This window comes from Megalobrama amblycephala, linkage group LG6 (assembly GCF_018812025.1).
Source record: "Megalobrama amblycephala isolate DHTTF-2021 linkage group LG6, ASM1881202v1, whole genome shotgun sequence".
Classification (NCBI taxonomy): domain Eukaryota; kingdom Metazoa; phylum Chordata; class Actinopteri; order Cypriniformes; family Xenocyprididae; genus Megalobrama; species Megalobrama amblycephala.
In genome coordinates this window covers 26,680,878-26,700,990 of record NC_063049.1, presented here as the reverse complement: position 1 = coordinate 26,700,990, position 20,113 = coordinate 26,680,878, and the positions used below count along the sequence as shown (strand labels likewise).

The 20,113-nt window shown below is 36.5% G+C and overlaps 1 long non-coding RNA gene across 4 annotated transcripts; it reads left to right on the top strand.

Moving 5' to 3' along the window:
* Positions 1-932: 932 nt before the first annotated feature.
* On the top strand, positions 933-16,869 carry LOC125269522. Of its 4 annotated transcripts, XR_007185143.1 has the most exons (7): positions 933-970; positions 6,177-6,260; positions 9,434-9,586; positions 10,894-10,991; positions 13,307-13,437; positions 15,524-15,713; positions 15,855-16,869. It is a non-coding gene; the product is annotated as an uncharacterized LOC125269522 (long non-coding RNA). The 4 variants fall into 4 exon arrangements; XR_007185144.1 differs by having other exon boundaries at positions 15,527-16,869; XR_007185141.1 differs by having other exon boundaries at positions 15,524-16,869.
* Positions 16,870-20,113: the final 3,244 nt, after the last annotated feature.

Here is a 20,113-nt window from a genome sequence, read left to right as displayed (position 1 = left end):
AGGCCTGGTGTTACTTGCACAATAACACATTTGTATTTATTTCCTCAACACATTAAACAAGCATCAAAGAGCAGCATATTTCCCCCATGACTCCTCCTTTACCACCATACCTCCATAATATTCATACAGCCACATTCTTGTATGTGTTTGTGTGCGGGTAGAAGAATCTGACTTCAAGGCTAAACGGTGAATGGCAACAATCAACAGGAAAGGAACCCAACAAGTCATTACACACACCGGCTAAGTAACCGTTTTGCGTGTTTCTGAGATGAGGATCTGTCGTAACTGCCTTTAAACGGTATTTGGCTCTTAAAAGAAAGAGCCGCAAGTATGCACACACGCAGCCGCACGCAAAGACACTTGGCCTGTGCTAAAGGAGGAAGGTAGGCTATGTAAATTCATGCTTGTGAAAACACACCATTTCATTGAGAGATATTCGCAGTAAAATATCCAAAAACCACTAGGCTAGTGTTATATATTTTGTCCAGCTGATTACTAACAATATTTCTAATGTTTTCAACTACTTGTAAATCATGAGAAAATTCCCATTCTAAACAGTGACACGGGGCAGTGCAGTCGCCTGTCAATGACGTCAGTTACCCTTTGTTACCGCCTTTACTGACGTAGAAACCACATGACAACAGTGTCGTGGACAAATGCGGAAGTAGTGTCTATCGTCCAGCAAACCACTAGCTTGCTTCAAGCAGTTCCTTATTTACTTATTGCACGTTTTATGGTGGATTGTGTTATTTATTTATGGAACATAATTACTGTTTACCATCTGCCGCTGGTTCTGTAGACAAGGACAGCTCCCGTAAACGTAAGCGTACGGGCCAACCAAACGACCCAAGAAGAGTTTGGGACAAGAGGAGAGAAAGAGTATCGGTGTTGCATTTTCTAGATGGAGAGAGCTTCGCGACAAACTTCACCTAGAAAGAGATGCCGATCTCGCTTGTGTTTTACTCGACAGGTGAGTTGTTTTGATTCGTATCTTGTATGCCATTATCACGATTAGTATTATGGGGCATACACGCCAAACGCGGGGCATCGCGTCTCTAGACCCGCGCGAGGACGCGTCTGATCCATAGTTTATACATTTATAAAACTTTACCTCATCCGTTAAATCCATGATTTATATTTCCGTCTGATTGATGGCCGTCAGCAGTTGGGTAGAAGACAACAAATCCCATCATTCCACGCACCTTCTTAGCGTCGTCAAACCACGCGATTGTTATTGTTTTGGTAGTGCACCCTCTAGTGGCAGGTCCTACAAATTTTACCTTTAATGTGCAAGCCGTATGTGCCTAACATGTGTAAGCTTGAAATGAAGCAGTCAGTCAAGGTAACATTATTAATAAAAAATTATACAACAAACAACATAAATGTGACCTTTTAAAAGAAAAAAAAAATGACAAAGTCAGTTTGGTACCAAGTAAAAGGTACCAAGTTTGGTATCAAGTCGGTACTGACATTTAAAAAATGTGATGCTTTGAGCGCTGTTGAGTGGATTCGTAACCGCCTCTGATTGGTCATTGTGTTCACACACTCATCAGATATGTCTGTGATTGGCTTCAATGATCAACTCTTAAAAAACGTCATAACAGTCATCAATGACGCTCTTCACCGAGCACTTACACAGATACTATTAAAACGCTTTCAAATTCAAACACTTTTTTAAACATTTAGTATCGACTTGGTACCGAAGTCGGTACTTTTGACAACTCTAAAGTGGACAATCAAAATAAAGTGTTACCAAAATAAAGAGACATTATAAACTAATAAATATGACAAAAGCACATAACAATTACTAAAACTAAAATTGAAAATCTAAAAATAAAAGTGAATTCCAAATAAATAATACTATCCCATTATGATTAACAATGAAATCACATTTATGAATCCATTTCAATCCAAAAACTAAATTTAAAAATACAACAGTTGATAGATAATTACCAGAAATATAAAGCGATTGTTCCTAACAGCAGCTGACAAATCAGGATAAAAGGCTGAAATGAGAAACCTGTTTGTTCTGTTCTCTCCAGCTGCTGCCAGCGGGTCACGCATGGTGGACAGACTATTGATAACCTCGATCATCCCAACTGATAAGATTCAAAGTCAGAAAAAATATATAAAACACCCACATGCTGTCTCAGTCTCTTTTTTATGTTTGATTTCATATGAAAAGAAGTCAAAAGACAGATTGAAATGAAAGCATAAGAAAAAATGTACACAATAGGGTACAAAACAGGGCCTTAAAAATTCTTCACGGTCAGTGAAATGAGCTGCTTAACCCTTTAGAAAATGTTGACTGTTGTGTCAACTGCAGGAAGTCGAACTAAATATTAAATGATTTTTTTTTTTTTTCTATTCATATTATATGAGGTTTGCAATTTTGGAATTCTAAATACAACTTTTTTTTATATAAATGGTTTTGTTATTTTATAGCAATACAACATTAAATTAAGATTAAAATGAAAATGTCACTCATAACACCTGTGCCCCTCTGAATAAAGCATAAAAACATTTTATCTAGTATCAAGATTAATTACATCATGTTTAACAGATGATTACAGAGCGAGAGAATTTGAGATTGAGCGCGGGACTTTCCACGTGCCGATGGAATGAATGTGTTCACGTCAGCACATGATCTGATAGGAAGATAAAGACAGAGTTAAAGGGAAATTAAGTGATTGCCCTTCGCTTCACTAATTGTAAATGATTGAAGAGATAAAGATCTATTCAACCTCCAGGCTATTTTGGGGGGGAAAAAATAACTCTCTTATCAGAAAACTCAGTGGCGTCTTTGCATTAACACACGCAGACTTGAGGTTGACACCTGTTGTCAAAGACGTTGTGATTGTTATATGAGCTCTTAATGTTTGTTTGTAATTACTTTCACTCAAATGCACCTCATGACTCATTATGGATTCCTCATAGACTGACTAATCCAAGTCTCGGTTCACAGGGACAGTTAACACCCTGACAAGTAATAACACCCCGACAAAGACCGAACAATCAGTCTGGACCAGTCTATTTGTCAATCAATCAGTCAATCAGAGATGGTTCAAAGCAGACTAATAAAAAAGCCAAAGCAGAAAAAATAAACTAATAAAAATATTCAACAGACACTGACTTGAAATAACAAGATAAAACATCAAAAAATATCACTGCAGAAAATGAAAATATCGCTGAATATATTTCACACAGAAGTGTCAAAATGAACATTATGAACAACATCATGTTTAACCTTGATATTTGTCCACTTTATTCATGACCTTTCCACTTCCAATGTGCAAATTTATGAAACTTATTAGTTCATAAATATTAATTATTTATCTAATGTTGCAGGTTTTTTTTTTTTTTTTACCAGTGCCATATAAAATACAAATTCACAATCCTTAAAATATTTTTTTCCAGTGTGTTCGTGCTAACAATGCATTTACAGTGATTGTTACAGAAACTTGTTCACGAATACATTTCTCACATTTAATTCAATCATGTGAAATGTAGAAACTTGTAAATTGTCAGTTAAACAAATATAGCAGCAGATAGGGCATGTTTTATAAGAACTAAATTATCATTTGATAGCATGTTTACAAATTCACTCCCTATTAAATCTTATTTTAAGGTTTCAAAGCTAGGGCAGCAAGAGCTGCTTGTAACTGCTTATTTTATGTGTCACTGTTAATAATGTCAGCGTTCACAACATTCTTAATTACAGTAATGCAGTGAGCAGACAAATGAACATCTTTCTTCTCTCTTAAGAGACACTTTAATGTGCCAAACACATTTGGTAATTTTAAAGTCAATGGACAAAGTGCAAAACTAATTTTGCTGCAAAGTATCTGTATGTAGTTCCATAGAAGCACATAATCAAAAGTCTGATGGATAATACATCTTAACAATAAAAGTTCACATTATGATGCCTTAGAAGAACCGTTTTAAGTGCTATGGTGCTTTAGAAAAACATCTATATACAGATACTTCAAGGAACCTGGAGAGATTCAGGTTTTAACAGACCGCAGCACAGCAGACAGATACAGCAGCTCTTTCCCGATCATCATTATCACCCCATTCTGTCAGACACACCATGCTGCACACCCTCTGTCGGCCCGGGAGGCATTAACAGGGCTTTGTTCGGGTGCTATGGGGGGTTAATTACTGTATGAGGCCTATGTCAGAATGCTCATTATAAAACAGAGTTTGGGCACTAAATTCTCATACGTAAAGCTGTTGTAAATGCAGATAAATGCACACCTGTCACTACATTAAAGTGTCAAGCTGCTGCAAGGCTTGTCAACCTCAAACAGCCTGAAGTTGGAGTAATATTATTAACTTAACTATATTGTTGCAGCATAGACATTTTATTTTTCTGAGGTCAAATGTTAGTGTTTTTTACGATAAAAAAAATTACTTTAGCTTGTCAATTCTACCTCTGATTTTAATTTTTAAACAGACCATTGTTTTGCTGCTGTACCTTTAAAGGGATAGTTCACCCAAACATTAAAATTCTGGCATCATTTACTCACCGTCATGTTATTCCAAACCTGTATGACTTTTTTACGGAAGAGGATTAGGGCCAAGCAATAATAAAAAAAATAAAACCATCTCGAGATTAAAGTTGTTAAATTTTGAGAAAAAACTTCTTAAATTTAGAGAAAAAATGTCGAAATAAAATGTTGAGAATAAACTCATTAAATTACGAGAAAAAAGTTGAGATAAAATGTTGAGAATAAACTCGTTAACGACTTTTTTCTCATCATTTAATGAGTTTATTCTCAACATTTTATCTCGACTTTTTTCTTGAAATTTAACGAGTTTATTCTCAACATTTTATCTCAACTTTTTTCTTGAAATTTGACAAGTTTTTTCTCATAATTTAACGAGTTTATGCTCAACATTTTATTTCGACTTTTTTCTCTAAATTTAACAAGTTTTTTTCTCGTAATTTAACAAGTTTATTCTCAACATTTTATGTCGACTTTTTTCTTGAAATTTAACGTTTTTTCTCATAATTTAACGAGTTTATGCTCAACATTTTATCTCGACTTTTTTCTCGAAATTTAACGAATTTATTCTCAACATTTTATCTCGACTTTTTTCTTGAAATTTTACAAGTTTTTTCTCATAATTTAACGAGTTTCAACATTTTATTTCGACTTTTTTCTCGAAGTTTAACGAGTTTTTTTCTCGTAATTTAACGAGTTTATTCTCAACATTTTATGTCGACTTTTTTCTTGAAATTTAACGAGTTTTTTCTCATAATTTAACGAGTTTATGCTCAACATTTTATTTCGACTTTTTTCTCGAAATTTAACAACTTTAATCTCAAGATGGTTTTATTTTTTTATTATTGCTTGTCCCTAATCCTCTTCCGTACTTTTCTGCACAACAAAAGAATATATGTTCAAAAAATATCTCAATGTCATTTGGTTCCTGAAATTCTTAAAAAAAAAAAATTTTTATGTACCACAGAAGAAAAAAAGTCATACAGTTTTGGAACCCCATGAAGGTGAGTAAATGATAACAGTATTTTCATTTTTGGGTACGACTATCCCTTTAAGACTTGTATATAAACCACATAATTGCAAGCCGAATGAAATATGGTGCTTTGCTAGACTCTCTTTCAAGTTGTAGGTTTTCAGTCAAGACCAATATAGTCTCTAAAATCCTGACCCTTGAATAACCACCTCTTTGCAAAACCTGCATCACATTGGGACAGATTTACGAAACAAACCATGATGAAATGTGACAAGATCAATCTAAATAAAACTTAGTAAAAATTTACTTCAGACACAAAGCTACACAAAACTATGAATTTGAAGAAATAGTTCATCAAACTATGTACACTGTAATGAAATTACAATGTACACTCAAAGAAAAGTCTTTTTAGCCCTATATAAAGGGATTTGCTTTGAGTGAAACCACTTTTTCCTTTCCTGTCAGACGACTGTTGCCCATCTATCCATTTAGTCTGTTTATATATATTCAAACCTGCTTGGAAATGTGTTTATATTGACAAATTAGCATTTACTGTAGAAAAACGACATATTTTTTAAAGGTTCAGACTCTTGAGAGGAAATGACATAGTAATTTATTTTGTTATTTCAGGTCCATTTCTGTCACTCTTTTCCTTTCACTATTTATCATGTCTTTTCACTTCTTCCAACCACCAGATGCCTGTAATCCCTCAGTCCAGCCCGGCAGCATGGTAATGCAAGTGTGAAGTGAAAGAAAAAAGAAAGCGAGTGAGAGAGAAGGTACGTGTGTGTCTGTCAGCACGGTTCTCGCAGGTTCATATTTTAAGCGTGAACATTAAAGATGAATGCACACGTCAGTTCAACCCTGGTGCCCTTGTGTAAACAATGAGGGCCTGTCTTTCAGCTCTCTCCCTCACTTCAGCCCTTCCCTCCCTCTCCATGACAGAAAGTTAGAGAATTCCCCCCCTAAAGCGAGAGAGGGAGGGACGAGGCATTAAAAATATACTTCCTTCTTCCATTATGAGACCACATCTTTTGGACTTCAAAGGACCTTTAGAATCAATAGTGGAGTGTCTATGTCATCTGTGTTTGAGGTCTGCCTCAGTGTTTCTTTGAAGAACGTCAGGTCTAAAGGCCTATAGCCAAAAACCATCACAGATTTATGACTTTTAATTATCGCAGATGAATGCTGCTGGAGTCCTGCTCTCTTTCTCACTCTCTTGTTCTTGGCACGGACTAGATTGTCAAGTTGCCCCCGTGAGAGGAAAGATGCCAAAAAATGAGTGGAAAAACCACTGAAAATACTCAGGAAGAGAGTAGGCGTTTGAAAAGAAAACTAGAAAGAGACTGTAATTGGAAATTGATGAAGTGTCAAGGATATTGAAAATTAGGGATATGTAAAACTACATATTTTAAATTTCGACTAGTCGCTGGCTGTCTAAAAAAGGGGTTTACAAACTGGGGCCCAGACAGTGAAAAAGATGTGTTAACTTAAATAACTTATTAAACATTTAATGCAATCATTTTACACATTTACATTTTATATTATTGCAGGTTGTAAAACTGCTTTTTTAACTATGCAAATTAACAAAAAATTGCACGGAATTGAAACTGAACTGAAACGTTTCACTGCAAGCTTATACGTCTAATGTTAATAAAGGTTGGGGAAATTAATTCAATAATTATCTTGTCTTTATATCATATCTGGAACTCTTTGACATCAAAACATCAAAACCCCTAGTCTAGAAGGGGTTAATTTTACAAAGACTTTTTTTACAAAGAAAAAAACACAGCGAGATACTAACCAAAAATGTCCATTTACATTAGCCTGTGTTTAGAATAGGGCAGTGACGTCATGGTATGTCGACTATATATAATATTTACATTACATCACATACACTTATTATAACAGTTGGAGTATCAACAATTCCCTGTATATATGCAGGTTATCCGATATCCCAGTTGAGTCACCAGTACACTAAACTGAGAACAGTTGCAACCATTAACATACTTTTGGCTTGAGATTTGCTGTCACTCTAATTCTAAACAGCCTAAAAAAATACCTAAAAGCCAACATATTTAGCCAGTTCTGTATGATTAAACTCTGTTTTATCTGAAAGGCGTCTAATACGTCCATCATGTCATCTTAAGCGCTGACACCTGAAGCACTGGGCGATTCACTGACTTACACTGGCATGTAATATTTACAAAGACATGTTTTATTTCTGTTTCTGCCATATTCTCCTGCAACCTTCTGCAGTTCTGTTGCCATATTTATGAGTTAAGGTTATGTTAGCTGATCAAACAAAACATAGGTAAGGTTGAGATTTGAACCCAGGACCCCTTACAAAGAAAACTTAGAACACTAACATAACTCTCACTATCACTTAAGTTTTTCCAACTTATAGAACAGTACAGTGCCAGTGCAAGTACAGTGCCATCCCTGCTCTGTATGTGTACATTTAAATTTTACTTAATAAAACAAAATTTGTTGCTTTAAAGGGCAGCATGCTAAAATATTCATTGAGAAGTTGCGTCCTTAAAGGTGCCCTAGAACCCCTTTTCAAAAGATGTAATATAAGTCTAAGGTGTCCCATGAACGTGTCTGTGAAGTTTCAGCTCAAAATACCCCATAGATTTTTTTTTATTAATTTTTTTAACTGCCTATTTTGAGCCATTATTAGATATGCACCAATTAAGCGTGCGGCCCCTTTAAATCTCCCGCTCCCCCGCCTCTGTGAGCTCTCAACTGCCTTAAACAGCAAACACAAAGTTCACACAGCTAATATAACCCTCAAAATGGATCTTTACAAAGTGTTCATCATGCATACATCGATTCCTGTGAGTATAGTATTTATTTGGATGTTTGCATTTGATTCTGAATGAGTTTAAGGCTGTGCTCCGTGGCTAACGGGCTGATGCTACACTGTTGGAGAGATTTATAAAGAATGAAGATGTGTTTATGAATTATACAGACTGCAAGTGTTTAAAAATGAAAATAGCGAAGGCTCTCTTTGTCTCCGTGAATACAGTAAGAAACGATGGTAACTTTAACCACATTTAACAGTACATTAGCAACATGCTAACAAAACATTTAGAAAGACAATTTACAGATATCACTAAAAATATCATGTAATCATGGATCATGTCAGTTATTATTGCTCCATCTGCCATTTTTCGCTATTGTCCTTGCTTGCTTACCTAGTCTGATGATTCAGCTGTGCACATCCAGACGTTTTGCCCTTGTCTGATGGCTTGAACATGGGCTGGCATATGCAAATATTGGGGGCGTACATATTAATGATCCCGACTGTTACGTAACAGTCGGTGTTATGTTGAGATTCACCTGTTTTTCGGAGGTCTTTTAAACAAATGAGATTCATATAAGAAGGAGGAAACAATGGTGTTTGAGACTCACTGTATGTCATTTCCATGTACTGAACTCTTGTTATTCAACTATGCCAAGATAAATTAAATTTTTCATTTGATGGTACCTTTAAATTCATTGCCATTAAAACACCACTACAAAAAAAGAAATAAAAAATAATAATAGCTTACTAATTAACTACTCAGTTTTTGGACAACTAATAAACCACTCAAAAATCATGACCCATTCATAATTTAAATTTGCATTCCTGTCCAAAATGCTCCTGAATGTGTAGGAGTGTATGCATGTCTTCTTATTTTTCTCATATGCCAGATCACACTCTGGATTATGAATTTTAGATTAATTACATAGTCTATACACATTCTTCAGTAGTGAGAGAGGTATGAAAGCCGTGTCTGTGTGTGTGTGCGTGTATGTGCCAGTGCGTGATTATTCACCGGGAGGAGTTGCACCCCCTGTCCAAACACGTTCCAGAACACACACATTGCCCCAGGAGTCTTTGTTATCATATTATTTCATTTGAAGGAGTTTGAAATATTGTTTCTGCCTGTCTGCTGTCCTGCAGAGAAACTGCCAGCAGCTGCTCATTAGCTATGGAGCCGATTTCTCACTCGACACCCCCCGTGACTCCACCCACATTCTGCTACCATGGCGGTTACCATGCCGACACCAAAGGTCCCATCTTAGAGGTTCAGTCAACCCTACTAGGATGCTTTAGGTTTGTACAAGGCAATAATTGCCTCTCTCTCTCTTCATCTCTCCACATCTGGATCACATTGTTATCATAAGGATGTCTACAGTGTCTTGTGCCATGCTGAAAGGAGGTGTTGACCTCTGACCTCTGGCTAGGAGTACAATGACCTGTGACCCTTAGGGTTATGGATGAATGAGGTGTGGGGAACACTCAAAATGGGATGACAGGAAAGCTAAACGACAGCTTGTCAGCATGGACTTTTTCAAAGCACCAACAAGAGTCTCTATCTCAGTCTGATCTGTCCAAACAAACTCACACTTAGCGAGGAATTCATTGAGAATAAACTGCACCCAGTGATAGCACTGTTTATTCATATGTTTTGTTTGTGTTTCCCACCCAAATCACTAAAGTATTGTGGTATACTTTAGACAGAAGAATGTCTGTTTTTGCTCAATTTTGCGAACGAAAATATTAGGCTACCTATAAAGCCACAGCAGAACTGTTGTGCGTCTCTGAGCAGCATTATAGGTGTATCGTAGTGTGATCGTAGTGTGAGGTCTGTGTAGCGCCGCTTCAAGTCAAACACACCTGCTGTTTCGTTTCAGAATGAATTCGCGTAACGAGTGAATCAATACGGTTAACCAATGATTCAATGACCCATTCATAAAGAGAGCCATTTACTTCATTCCTGAATGAATCAACCATTTGAACGAATTGAATGAATGAATGACTCAATTGGTTTAGAAGACATTTACTGCCACCTACTGGCAGTTTTAGTTTCATATTTAGAGTATCACTTCATTTAAAAAAAAATAAATAAATATATTTTGCACAAAAATGAAAATTCAGTTTATTTACATTTACTCACCCTCAAGCCTAAATGTTTATGTATAATAAATTCTGTTGAATCAAATAAAATATTCCTTTCTAAACCTACTTTTTTTTTTCTTTTGGGGGCAATTTCTCAACCAAATTTGATCTGTGCTTCATTTGCAATTAATTAGATTAATTAATCAGCATATCATGTAATTAATTAGATCAAAAATTTTAATCGCTATATTTACAGATAATGAAAAGCATCCAAAAAGATGGACAAAGATTGAAATCTCTAGACTTCCTTTTGTGAGCGGTGACAATATAATTATAGTAACTGTTGTGGGCTGAATGTGAAAATCTTTGGTCAGGCAGAATAATATCAGATTTACGACACAAACTCTGTTGGTTGGCCAATTCTCCACGCTCAGACAACTTGGTTTAACAACCTGCCATATCTAATTCATAATAGACAGACTAGTCTTGAGTCTCTCATTTGATTTTGACAACTCTTGCAGGGAATGAGGGAACAGAATCCAGGACAGGAGAGAAGATGAGAAAGCAAATACTTGGATGGGTGATATCTATTCAGCCAGACTCTGAAAATGATAAACAGGTGACAGAAAACTGTGGAAAAGTGAAAATTACTTGGTTAGCATTAGGACCCCCGGAAGTACACAATCTGAAATGTGCCACTCAAAAAAAAGAAGAAACCTTCAAAGATCAATGCATTTTAAAACCACAGAGGCGAAGTGAGGGTCATAAAGCTTTGAGAACTCTCTAATCTCATGTTTAACCTCCATACACGTGTCAGTCATGTTTACATGCGCCTCCCCACGGCACCTCAGTGACGGATATCAGGCCCAGCAGACATAACAAAACCAAACCCGACACGTCGGGCGAAATAATTAAACTCAATCAGTCTGTCAACAGCATGAAAACATTCTTGCAGCTCAACTAGAGCATGTTACACCAACATTATGCTTAAAATGTGTTGCTAATCTCAAGTAGCAGCTTTTGGGATTTGCTGTAATGTGCCGTGTTAAAGAAGTACTGTCACAAATTGAATATTTGGATCCGCTTTCTGTCACAATAGGCTGATAAGCCTGCTCATAAAGAAGTTGTAACATACAGTGTACGGATAAAAGAGCTCGTGACTGGAGCATGTATTTGTGTAGGTGGTAAGTGTGCTGTGCACATTACTTTGGAAAAGTAAGGTGAGAATTTTTTTTTTTTTTTTTTTTTTTTTTTTTTTTTTTTTTTTTTTTGCATGAGCTACTTGTTTGTGTGTGTGCTGAAGACAACCCGCACCTTTCCTTCAGGGCGAAACAGAACCATCATTATCCAATTCATCTTAGAACACTTAAAATATATGAACATAGCACTCATTTCACACAATGAGAACAATGAACAAAATGAGGCGTCATTTACATTGACAGTCTTGCTTTTTGAACTAGCTTAAAACTTGCTGACATGCCAGAAAACATTAAACTCACCAAACAAGTTGCCAAATGGTATTTGTATTTGTTAAATTTGGGATCAAACAGAGAGTTTTGACATTTCTCATTACATTAAAAAATTAGATAAACCAAAATTCACACACAAACTAAAAGTGAATTCAAATAAAGTCACAGCGGTCTCCATGAACAGCGGTCTCTTTATTTGTACAATGAACTTAATTAAATTAAGGAAAGCTTTTTCGCATAATTTGGTTTGTACAACAGGACTACAACAGGCCCATTTACACAAATAATGTTTTGTTAAAGTACACTTATGTAACTTTTGGCCTTCTAGTTAATGAAACATTAAAATGTTTTTTGAAACACTAAGACCTTTTCACTTCTTTTCAGATAGTGAAAATGCATTTGAATGTGTGTGAAGTTTCAGACAATTTGCCAAATATAATTTACCCTTATAGGACAATGTCAGTTATAAATGACGAAACCCTAAAAAACGGTCAAAAGTCAGATGTAGAAAATTAATTTTGGAAAATGATTTTAGCCTTAAATATATGTAAAATATAAAGTCATTATTGTATAAACTGTGATTTCATAATTAGTCCCATAATCACATTTTGACATTTTGACTTCATAATGTTTATAATCATAATGATTTCTATGATTTTATGAAGCTTAACATTGAGACAAACCAACTAATACCAGTGGTAGTATACCACAACACACCACAGAACTAGAACTACAAAAAAATATATATATTGCTAGTACTTACTGAAGCCTGTGCAGGTGTTTGCCCTCCAAAACGATGTCACTTCCTGGAAGTAAATGTCATAAGGACTGACCTTTTATTGTTTAAAGGTATATTACCAACAGGAAGGCAGTAAAATAAGGGACACAGGTAAAACCAATAGATCACATTCTCCCCCAAAAACATGTTTTGTTTGAAACATTTTTATTGACATTTTTAATTCATTCCATTAAAAAATTGAATAGTTTCTTAATTGCCTAATTTTCGTGTTAAAAGTTGCAAAGCACCTGGAGACGTGGCAAAAAGACAACATCTGTCCAAAGCAAAGTATAGTGAGATTCACCCCATGTTAACTTAATTATGATATTTAAATGAACTATAACATATAATATAAAGATTACATTATATAACATGAAATAATATAAAGATATAATGTCCATCTTCAAAAATCTTTAATATTGTTTACTCCTAATATTTTTAATATTGTTTCCAGTATATTAAGAAATGCATTTCCGTATTTTATGTGGATATAAAAATGAACTGCACTGGTCAGCAAGTTATGACTTCCTCTTTTTCTGCCCTCCTGCCCTGCTTCTCTCCACTTCAGTCCCGTCCTGAGGACATCCCGTGAAGGAGGGGGATATTTTGGATGTTTTTTGTTTTCTTTTCTTCCTCCACCCTTCCTTATTTAACCGCCAATCTCTCATGTTCTCTTCTGTCACTCAGAGCCATGTTAACCTTCCCATCTCTGAAGTTTCCTGTTGCCTTAGGAGAGAGACACTGACAGACTGACACCATCTCAAGTCAAACAGCTGTTGTTGTAACTAATCCTGCTTATCTCTGCACTTCCCAGTTTGGTAAATGCCGACTGAGTTTAACCACTCGCCTCTGTATGTGTGTGGTGCTGGGTGAAATAAGGAGAGGAACTGAAATGTTCCAAGTATTTTAATAAAAAATATATCAGCCGTTGCTTCTTAAATACATTTTGTCTCACATATGCTGCACTTTTCCAGCTGAACCTTCATCATCGTAAATAATTGAATCTCTTTTCACTCGTTTTCTGCAGCTACATCAAACGGAGATGAATTTAGAGAAGAATTTATTTAAGTGTTCTAATCTAAACGCTTCAAAAACACACACATTTATAAGCCTGATGTGAATGGCTATCTATCATCACAGGTTATTGACATATCTCATCCTCTTTTACCTCATAATCCTCATCATTCAGCACTGCACTGTTTGTGTGTGTGGTGTGTAAAGTGTGTGTGTGTTTATTATTAGTCTTTTTATGTGGCTGAGAGGTGTAAGATCCTACTCGACACCTTGAGCATGTGTGGAATGAATTATAGATGCGTATGAGTAAATACTGTTTGTGCTAGCAAAAATGACTAAGTGGTCAGTTATATATGTATATATTTTGATGTGATTTTTTTTTTTTTACTTTGTGGACAAATAGACCCTTTGCTAAGCTCTGCCTCTTGCTGCCTATTTTGTAAAGTGTGACATAGCAAAGTATTTTATTTGCCAAAAAAAGTTTAATTATGCAGTAACTAGAGTTGGACTCTATCTATTTATCTATTTATCTATTTATCTATTTATCTATTTATCTATCTATCTATCTATCTATCTATCTATCTATCTATCTATCTATCTATCTATCTATCTATCTATCTATCTATCTATCGCGATCTCACAGCAGTTCATATATATTTTACAAGATGGCTAATTTGTACGAATTTGTACAACCTCATTTATACGAATTTGTTCATTTTTTTGCTAAATCGTACATATTTTACGAGTTGCCATATTCATATAAATTTGTACGAATGACCTACCCCTAAACCTACCCGTCACTGGGGTTTAGACAAATCATAGGAATTAGTACTAGTGACATCAAATTTGTACGAATTAGCCACTTTGTACAATATGTATGAATTGGTTGTGAGATAGCATCTATCTATCTATCTATCTATCTATCTATCTATCTATCTATCTATCTATCTATCTATCTATCTATCTATCTATCTATCTATCTATCTATCTATCAATCGCAATCTCACAGCAGTTCGTACGCATTTTACGAGATGGCTAATTTGTACGAATTTGTACAACCTCACTCATACGAATTTGTTCATTTTTTTGCTAAATCGTACATATTTTACGAGTTGCCATATTCATATAAATTTGTACGAATGACCTACCACTAAACCTACCCGTCACTGGGGTTTAGACAAATCATAGGAATTAGTACGAGTGACATCAAATTTGTACGAATTAGCCACTTTGTACAATATGTCTATCTATCTATCGCCTACAGCCCTTCATACTTCAAGCCTGGGGTTAGGGTTAACTTTGGTAGGGCTTTAACTTTTTCGAGGCAACAACTAGTTTCGTTTCAGTGTATTTTAATTCTGCTTTAGTTTTATGTTCATTTGGAAATGAGGACAAACTTGTATGCCTGTGTCACTATTATAAGTGACCCAAAAGTTTACTGTATTTTGGGATAATTTCCATAAAATTGCACCTAAAACTATACACAAATACAGATCCTCCATAAATGTACTTTAGAAGAGCAAGGCTTTATCTGATAATATGGTGGCTGGCGACAGCTGCTAAAGTACTATTGGTCTGGAAGGCAAGGGTTAGCAGAGGGTCAATTGTCCTCAGAAGTTTGCCAAATCTGACAAAGCCTTCCTTTAAATCATGTTTTTCAGATGTATTTTAAGGGTAGGGTGTGGGTAAGTCTGTAGTCATCATAACTAGCTTTAACTAAAAACAATAGAAGTCTATTGATGTCCTCATTTAAACAGCTAGGTAAACGTATGTATCTGTGTGAGCAGACATTCCTTTATTCACTCAGTACTCAAGAGGGGTCAGATATGTTTACTCATGTGTTTGTGTGAGGGAGGTTGTTTGCGACCCTATAAAAGTTTGTTTGTTCAGCAGGACACAGGAGCTAATGGGAGCTGACCTGCCATTCACAACCCAGCAGGATTCTGGGAACGCGCGTGAACACAGACGCTCTCCGTGTTACCCGCCGCCGTCAATCTCTCTTACCTGTCGCATCTGTCACATCAGAGCGAGAGAAAGAGAGAGGGTCAGTAAGAGAACGACATCCGAGAGACAACACGAGGTAAACAGATCAGGATGCGCTCCCCTGAGACGCTTTTAAGACCCCCGTGAGAACGAGACCAGTTATCCAGAAGGACCTCAACACTTAACACACATTTCCTGTGCATCTCCTCCCCCAACAAACATGTCCTTGTTGTTTCAGATGGGAAGGTGACCTCACTTCTGCTGTGCTCTGGTTCCCACTGCTGTCATAGAGGGAAAGATAAATGAAACATCACTATTACACACACATTTCATGAATGTAATGCAGGCAGATTTCCATAAATAGACCAACCAAACCCACACAGAATCCTCTCTGGGTCATGTTTGTGGACTGTAAATCACAGAATAACGAGGCAGCAGTGAAACAAATAGCGACTTTATGAGATAAAGTTAAGTAAGTTGAATTTGATTGGAGCTTCAGTCATAATGTTGACTCAGGGCATTAATGTTTAATGGCAGCATAAATATTAACGAGTGTACAAGCACAAATGAGCAAAGCAGCAGGTCACGGGGTTTATTACCGCCGTGGGGAGCGATCGGCAGGTATTCACCGAATCTAAGGAGAACAGCACATCTAACATGGCCACTGGGCGGCTTTCTGCCCTCTGTTTGTCATGACGCTGAGGAGCAAACACACTCACACACTCATACCAACACACACACGCACATACACGACTCCTTAACGCTGGATGACATTAACATGCTGGCTGCATAGGTTACTTCCAGCAGGCTCTTTGTGTATCGCTGCTGTGCTGTTAGCGGTTGTTTGTTGTGTGTGTGTACATGCGTATACAGCAAAGAACAAAGTTAAACATACACAGTCCTGTATATACTCTCTGATTTACATTCTAGGAGAAAAACACAGCTGAAACTCAAAATCCAAAGAGCTAAAATGCACAAGGGTGATTTTTGAAGCAAAAAACAGGGGGAAAAATACATCCTAGATAAAAAAAAAAATGTGTGGAGACTGATCAAATAGGCTTTTTAGGTTGAATGTACTGCCGACCCACGTGGGCACTGAGTGTTTGTGTATGATTGGAATATTAAAAGCAGGAAAGAGTGGGACAGAATCAGTGTTCCTATTCAGAGTGTCCTTATGTTTACTGATCCCTATACACTCATGAGTTTCATGTAAGTTACATATATTTGTGTGTGTGTGTGTGTGTGTGTGTGTGTGTGTGTGTGTGTGTGTGTGTGTGTGCCAGCTTACTTGAAACTTGATAGGGATCAGTAAACACAGGGATATGTACAGTCAAACCAAAATTTATTCAGACACCTTGAATATTTCATTCATTAATGCAGTTTATTCACTATAGTTTAAAAAAATGGTAATAAAATATGACAGATCTCAGAGTTAAACTGTGTCAGAAAAAAATTAATCTTAATTATGTCTTAATTAAAAAGTGCGCATGTTTTATTAAATCAAGAGAATGAAATAGTAAATAGTGCGTACGTTTTAGTAAATCGAGAAAACGAAATAGTAAATCGTGCACACGATTTAATAATTTTTGGTTTGACTATATATATATATATATATATATATATATAAGTGTGTATGTATGAGTGGAGGTATTCAATATATATATATATATATATATATATATAAGTGTGTATGTGTGAGTGAATACCTCCATGTATATTAACACATACTTGCATATATGTAATCAAACAACATGGTCTTAAATGTTTTGCAGCTCATCCTCAACCTAACCACAGTCTCTACTCTTCATCACAGTGGTAACCCTACAAAACTAACATAACAGAACCCCCCTGAATCCCAACATAACACAACATTAAACATTAACTTATATCTCCATATGTATATCTTATCACTTAATTTCAACAGTTATTTATATGGTCTGACGCAAAGCATGCTGGGAATTCGAAATCTGCTGCAGCTCAACTCAATCATATTAAGTTCAGCTTACTACAATGAAATTTTGAGTTCATGCAACTTTTTCCTATTAAGTACAATGAACCTTCATTATTATTTGAGTGAAACAAACTCATTTAATTTAATTAATTTCACTGTTCGGTTTTACAGTGTGTAATGCATGGTCCTGATAATGGTATTTACAGTTCCTGTGAAGTAATATTGTTCCCTGTGTTGTGTGAAGTGGCCTTCCGACTGAACATGAACAGTATCTCTTACAATGGCTGAATTCCCTATGAAGTCAACTTGGCAAAGTGTTATCTAGGAATTCAGGCTATTAAACGCACCTAGAGAGAGTTGAGGGTACCTGCACTTGTGTGTGTGAGTGTGTTTCAATCTTTTATTTCTTTCATTTAGTTTGTTTACACCATCATGACATCCTGAAATGGATCAAACATCAAAGTGTCTTGAGGGGTTGTGTTTTAAAGAGTCACTTTAAGGGTCAGCCTCTACAGATCCTGACAGGACTGAGAGTGAGGCTATTTCCTGCCTCTTAATGTCTTGAAGGTCTGTTCTCTTCTCTTGAGTAATATTATTCTCTCCCACTCTTGCCCTCCACCTCTTTCTGAAATCACAGACTCTCTCATATGTCATGTTTGATTCAGCCATATGGCCTCTGCCATTCCTCCATGATGATTGTGTTAAGATCGCATCAGTTCACCCCAGACCAACTGAGGTAATGTACCACTGTAGGAGTAGTATACAGTGACCAGGAGGGGACATGTTCGGTTCACTTAGTTTTGTCGTGGTCACGACATATAAACTCATGGGAACGTGATAATATGTCATGGCCACGAGATTGTTTTATCGAGGTAACGACATCCTAATGTCGTGGCCACGTGATGTAAAGTAGTGGCTTCGAGATCATATGGTGAGTGAACGACATATTTTTCTCGTGGCCACGACTTCATTATGTTGAGGGAACGACATCTATTTCTCATACACCAAATACACCAAAAGTAAAATAAATCAACCTCAGACTGAGGGAAATGCCAATTCACTCCTGTACAGTAGAGGGCGCAGCTCAAACAAACCTTACAGCTGTGCTGCCATTCTGGTCAGAAGAATAGGACGCAGGAGAAAGCTCAACACTGAACGCCGGATCAGTATTGGCCAAGCTGTTCACGTGAGCACCAAGATGCATGCATGTGAGCCGGCCATTAGTCTGCAGGTGTTCAGACATAAACAGGGAAGCGCTGAACTGCGTCAAATGCGTACAAGTCTGACAGGGTAGAGAAGAAATTGTTGAATAAACTTGCTATTTTTGTTTTGTTTTTGCACACAAAAAGCATTCTCATCGACTTCATAACATTGAGGTTGAACCACTTGTCTTTATTACTTTTCTGGACTTTGAATGACGGTAATAAGGTTGCTTTCTATTTGGGGATATAAAATAGAAATTAAATTAAATTTCATCAAAAACACAGTATCTTAATTTATGTTCCGAAGAAGAACAAAGGTCTTATGGGTTTGGAACGACATGAGGGTGAGTAATTAATGACAGACTTTCATTTTTGGGTGAACTAACCCTTTAAAGGTGTTATAGAGCAGTGTTTCCCAACCCTGTTCCTGGAGGTACACCAACACTACGCATTTTCCAACTCTTCCTAATCAATTCAATTCCTTGATTCAGCTCGTTAGTAGAAACTCCAAGACTAGAAATATATGGATCAGATAAGGGAGACATCCAAACCATGTACTGTTAGTGTGCCTCCAGGAACAGGGTTGGGAAACACTGTTATAGAGGATGTTTTCGACGACCAAAGACTGTTAGTGAGTTTTTGAAATGAGCGCATGCGTAAGAACAACCCCCCTCCTTCACAGCTCATTTCGAGGGAACGCCTCCCAAAACTCGTGCACGAGTATTGAAACACGAGTGTTTACCACCGGCTTTCGCTGTGTCGTGTTAGTGGATTCATTATGTTGGACTCACCGCAGGTAACTCATAATCTGCAGTTGTTACTCCTGACAAAAACATTGCATGCGGCGCATGTGGAGTGTGGAAAGTTACTGGAGCACGCATGTCAAAACATCCTCTATAACACCTTTAAACCTTATTCAGTGTTGGCAATTAATAGAATGCATTTGCAGGCTTGTTTGAAATTATTTTAGATAAATACTTACTTCATCCAGCACTGTTTTTGTTCTTTGTGGTTTGATGGTTACCGTTAGCATTTTACAGACAGAGAAACCGCTCCAAAAGAGTGAACTGCCCGAATGATTCAGACTGAATTGTGATCGCTTTATTGATTAATTGCAAGGAACCGACTCATAAGAATGATTCATTCACGAACCGGACATTGCTAATTCTGATTCTAAACAGCTGACTGAAAACTCGGACACTTTAATCAACACTACACACCACTTAATCAGCAAAATAGCTTTGCTACTAAAATAGGCTATAAAAACTAACAACCCTACCCCCTCGAAAATAATGTATTAACTAATGGCTTATATTTTGTAAAGTAAAAATAATTAATATTTTG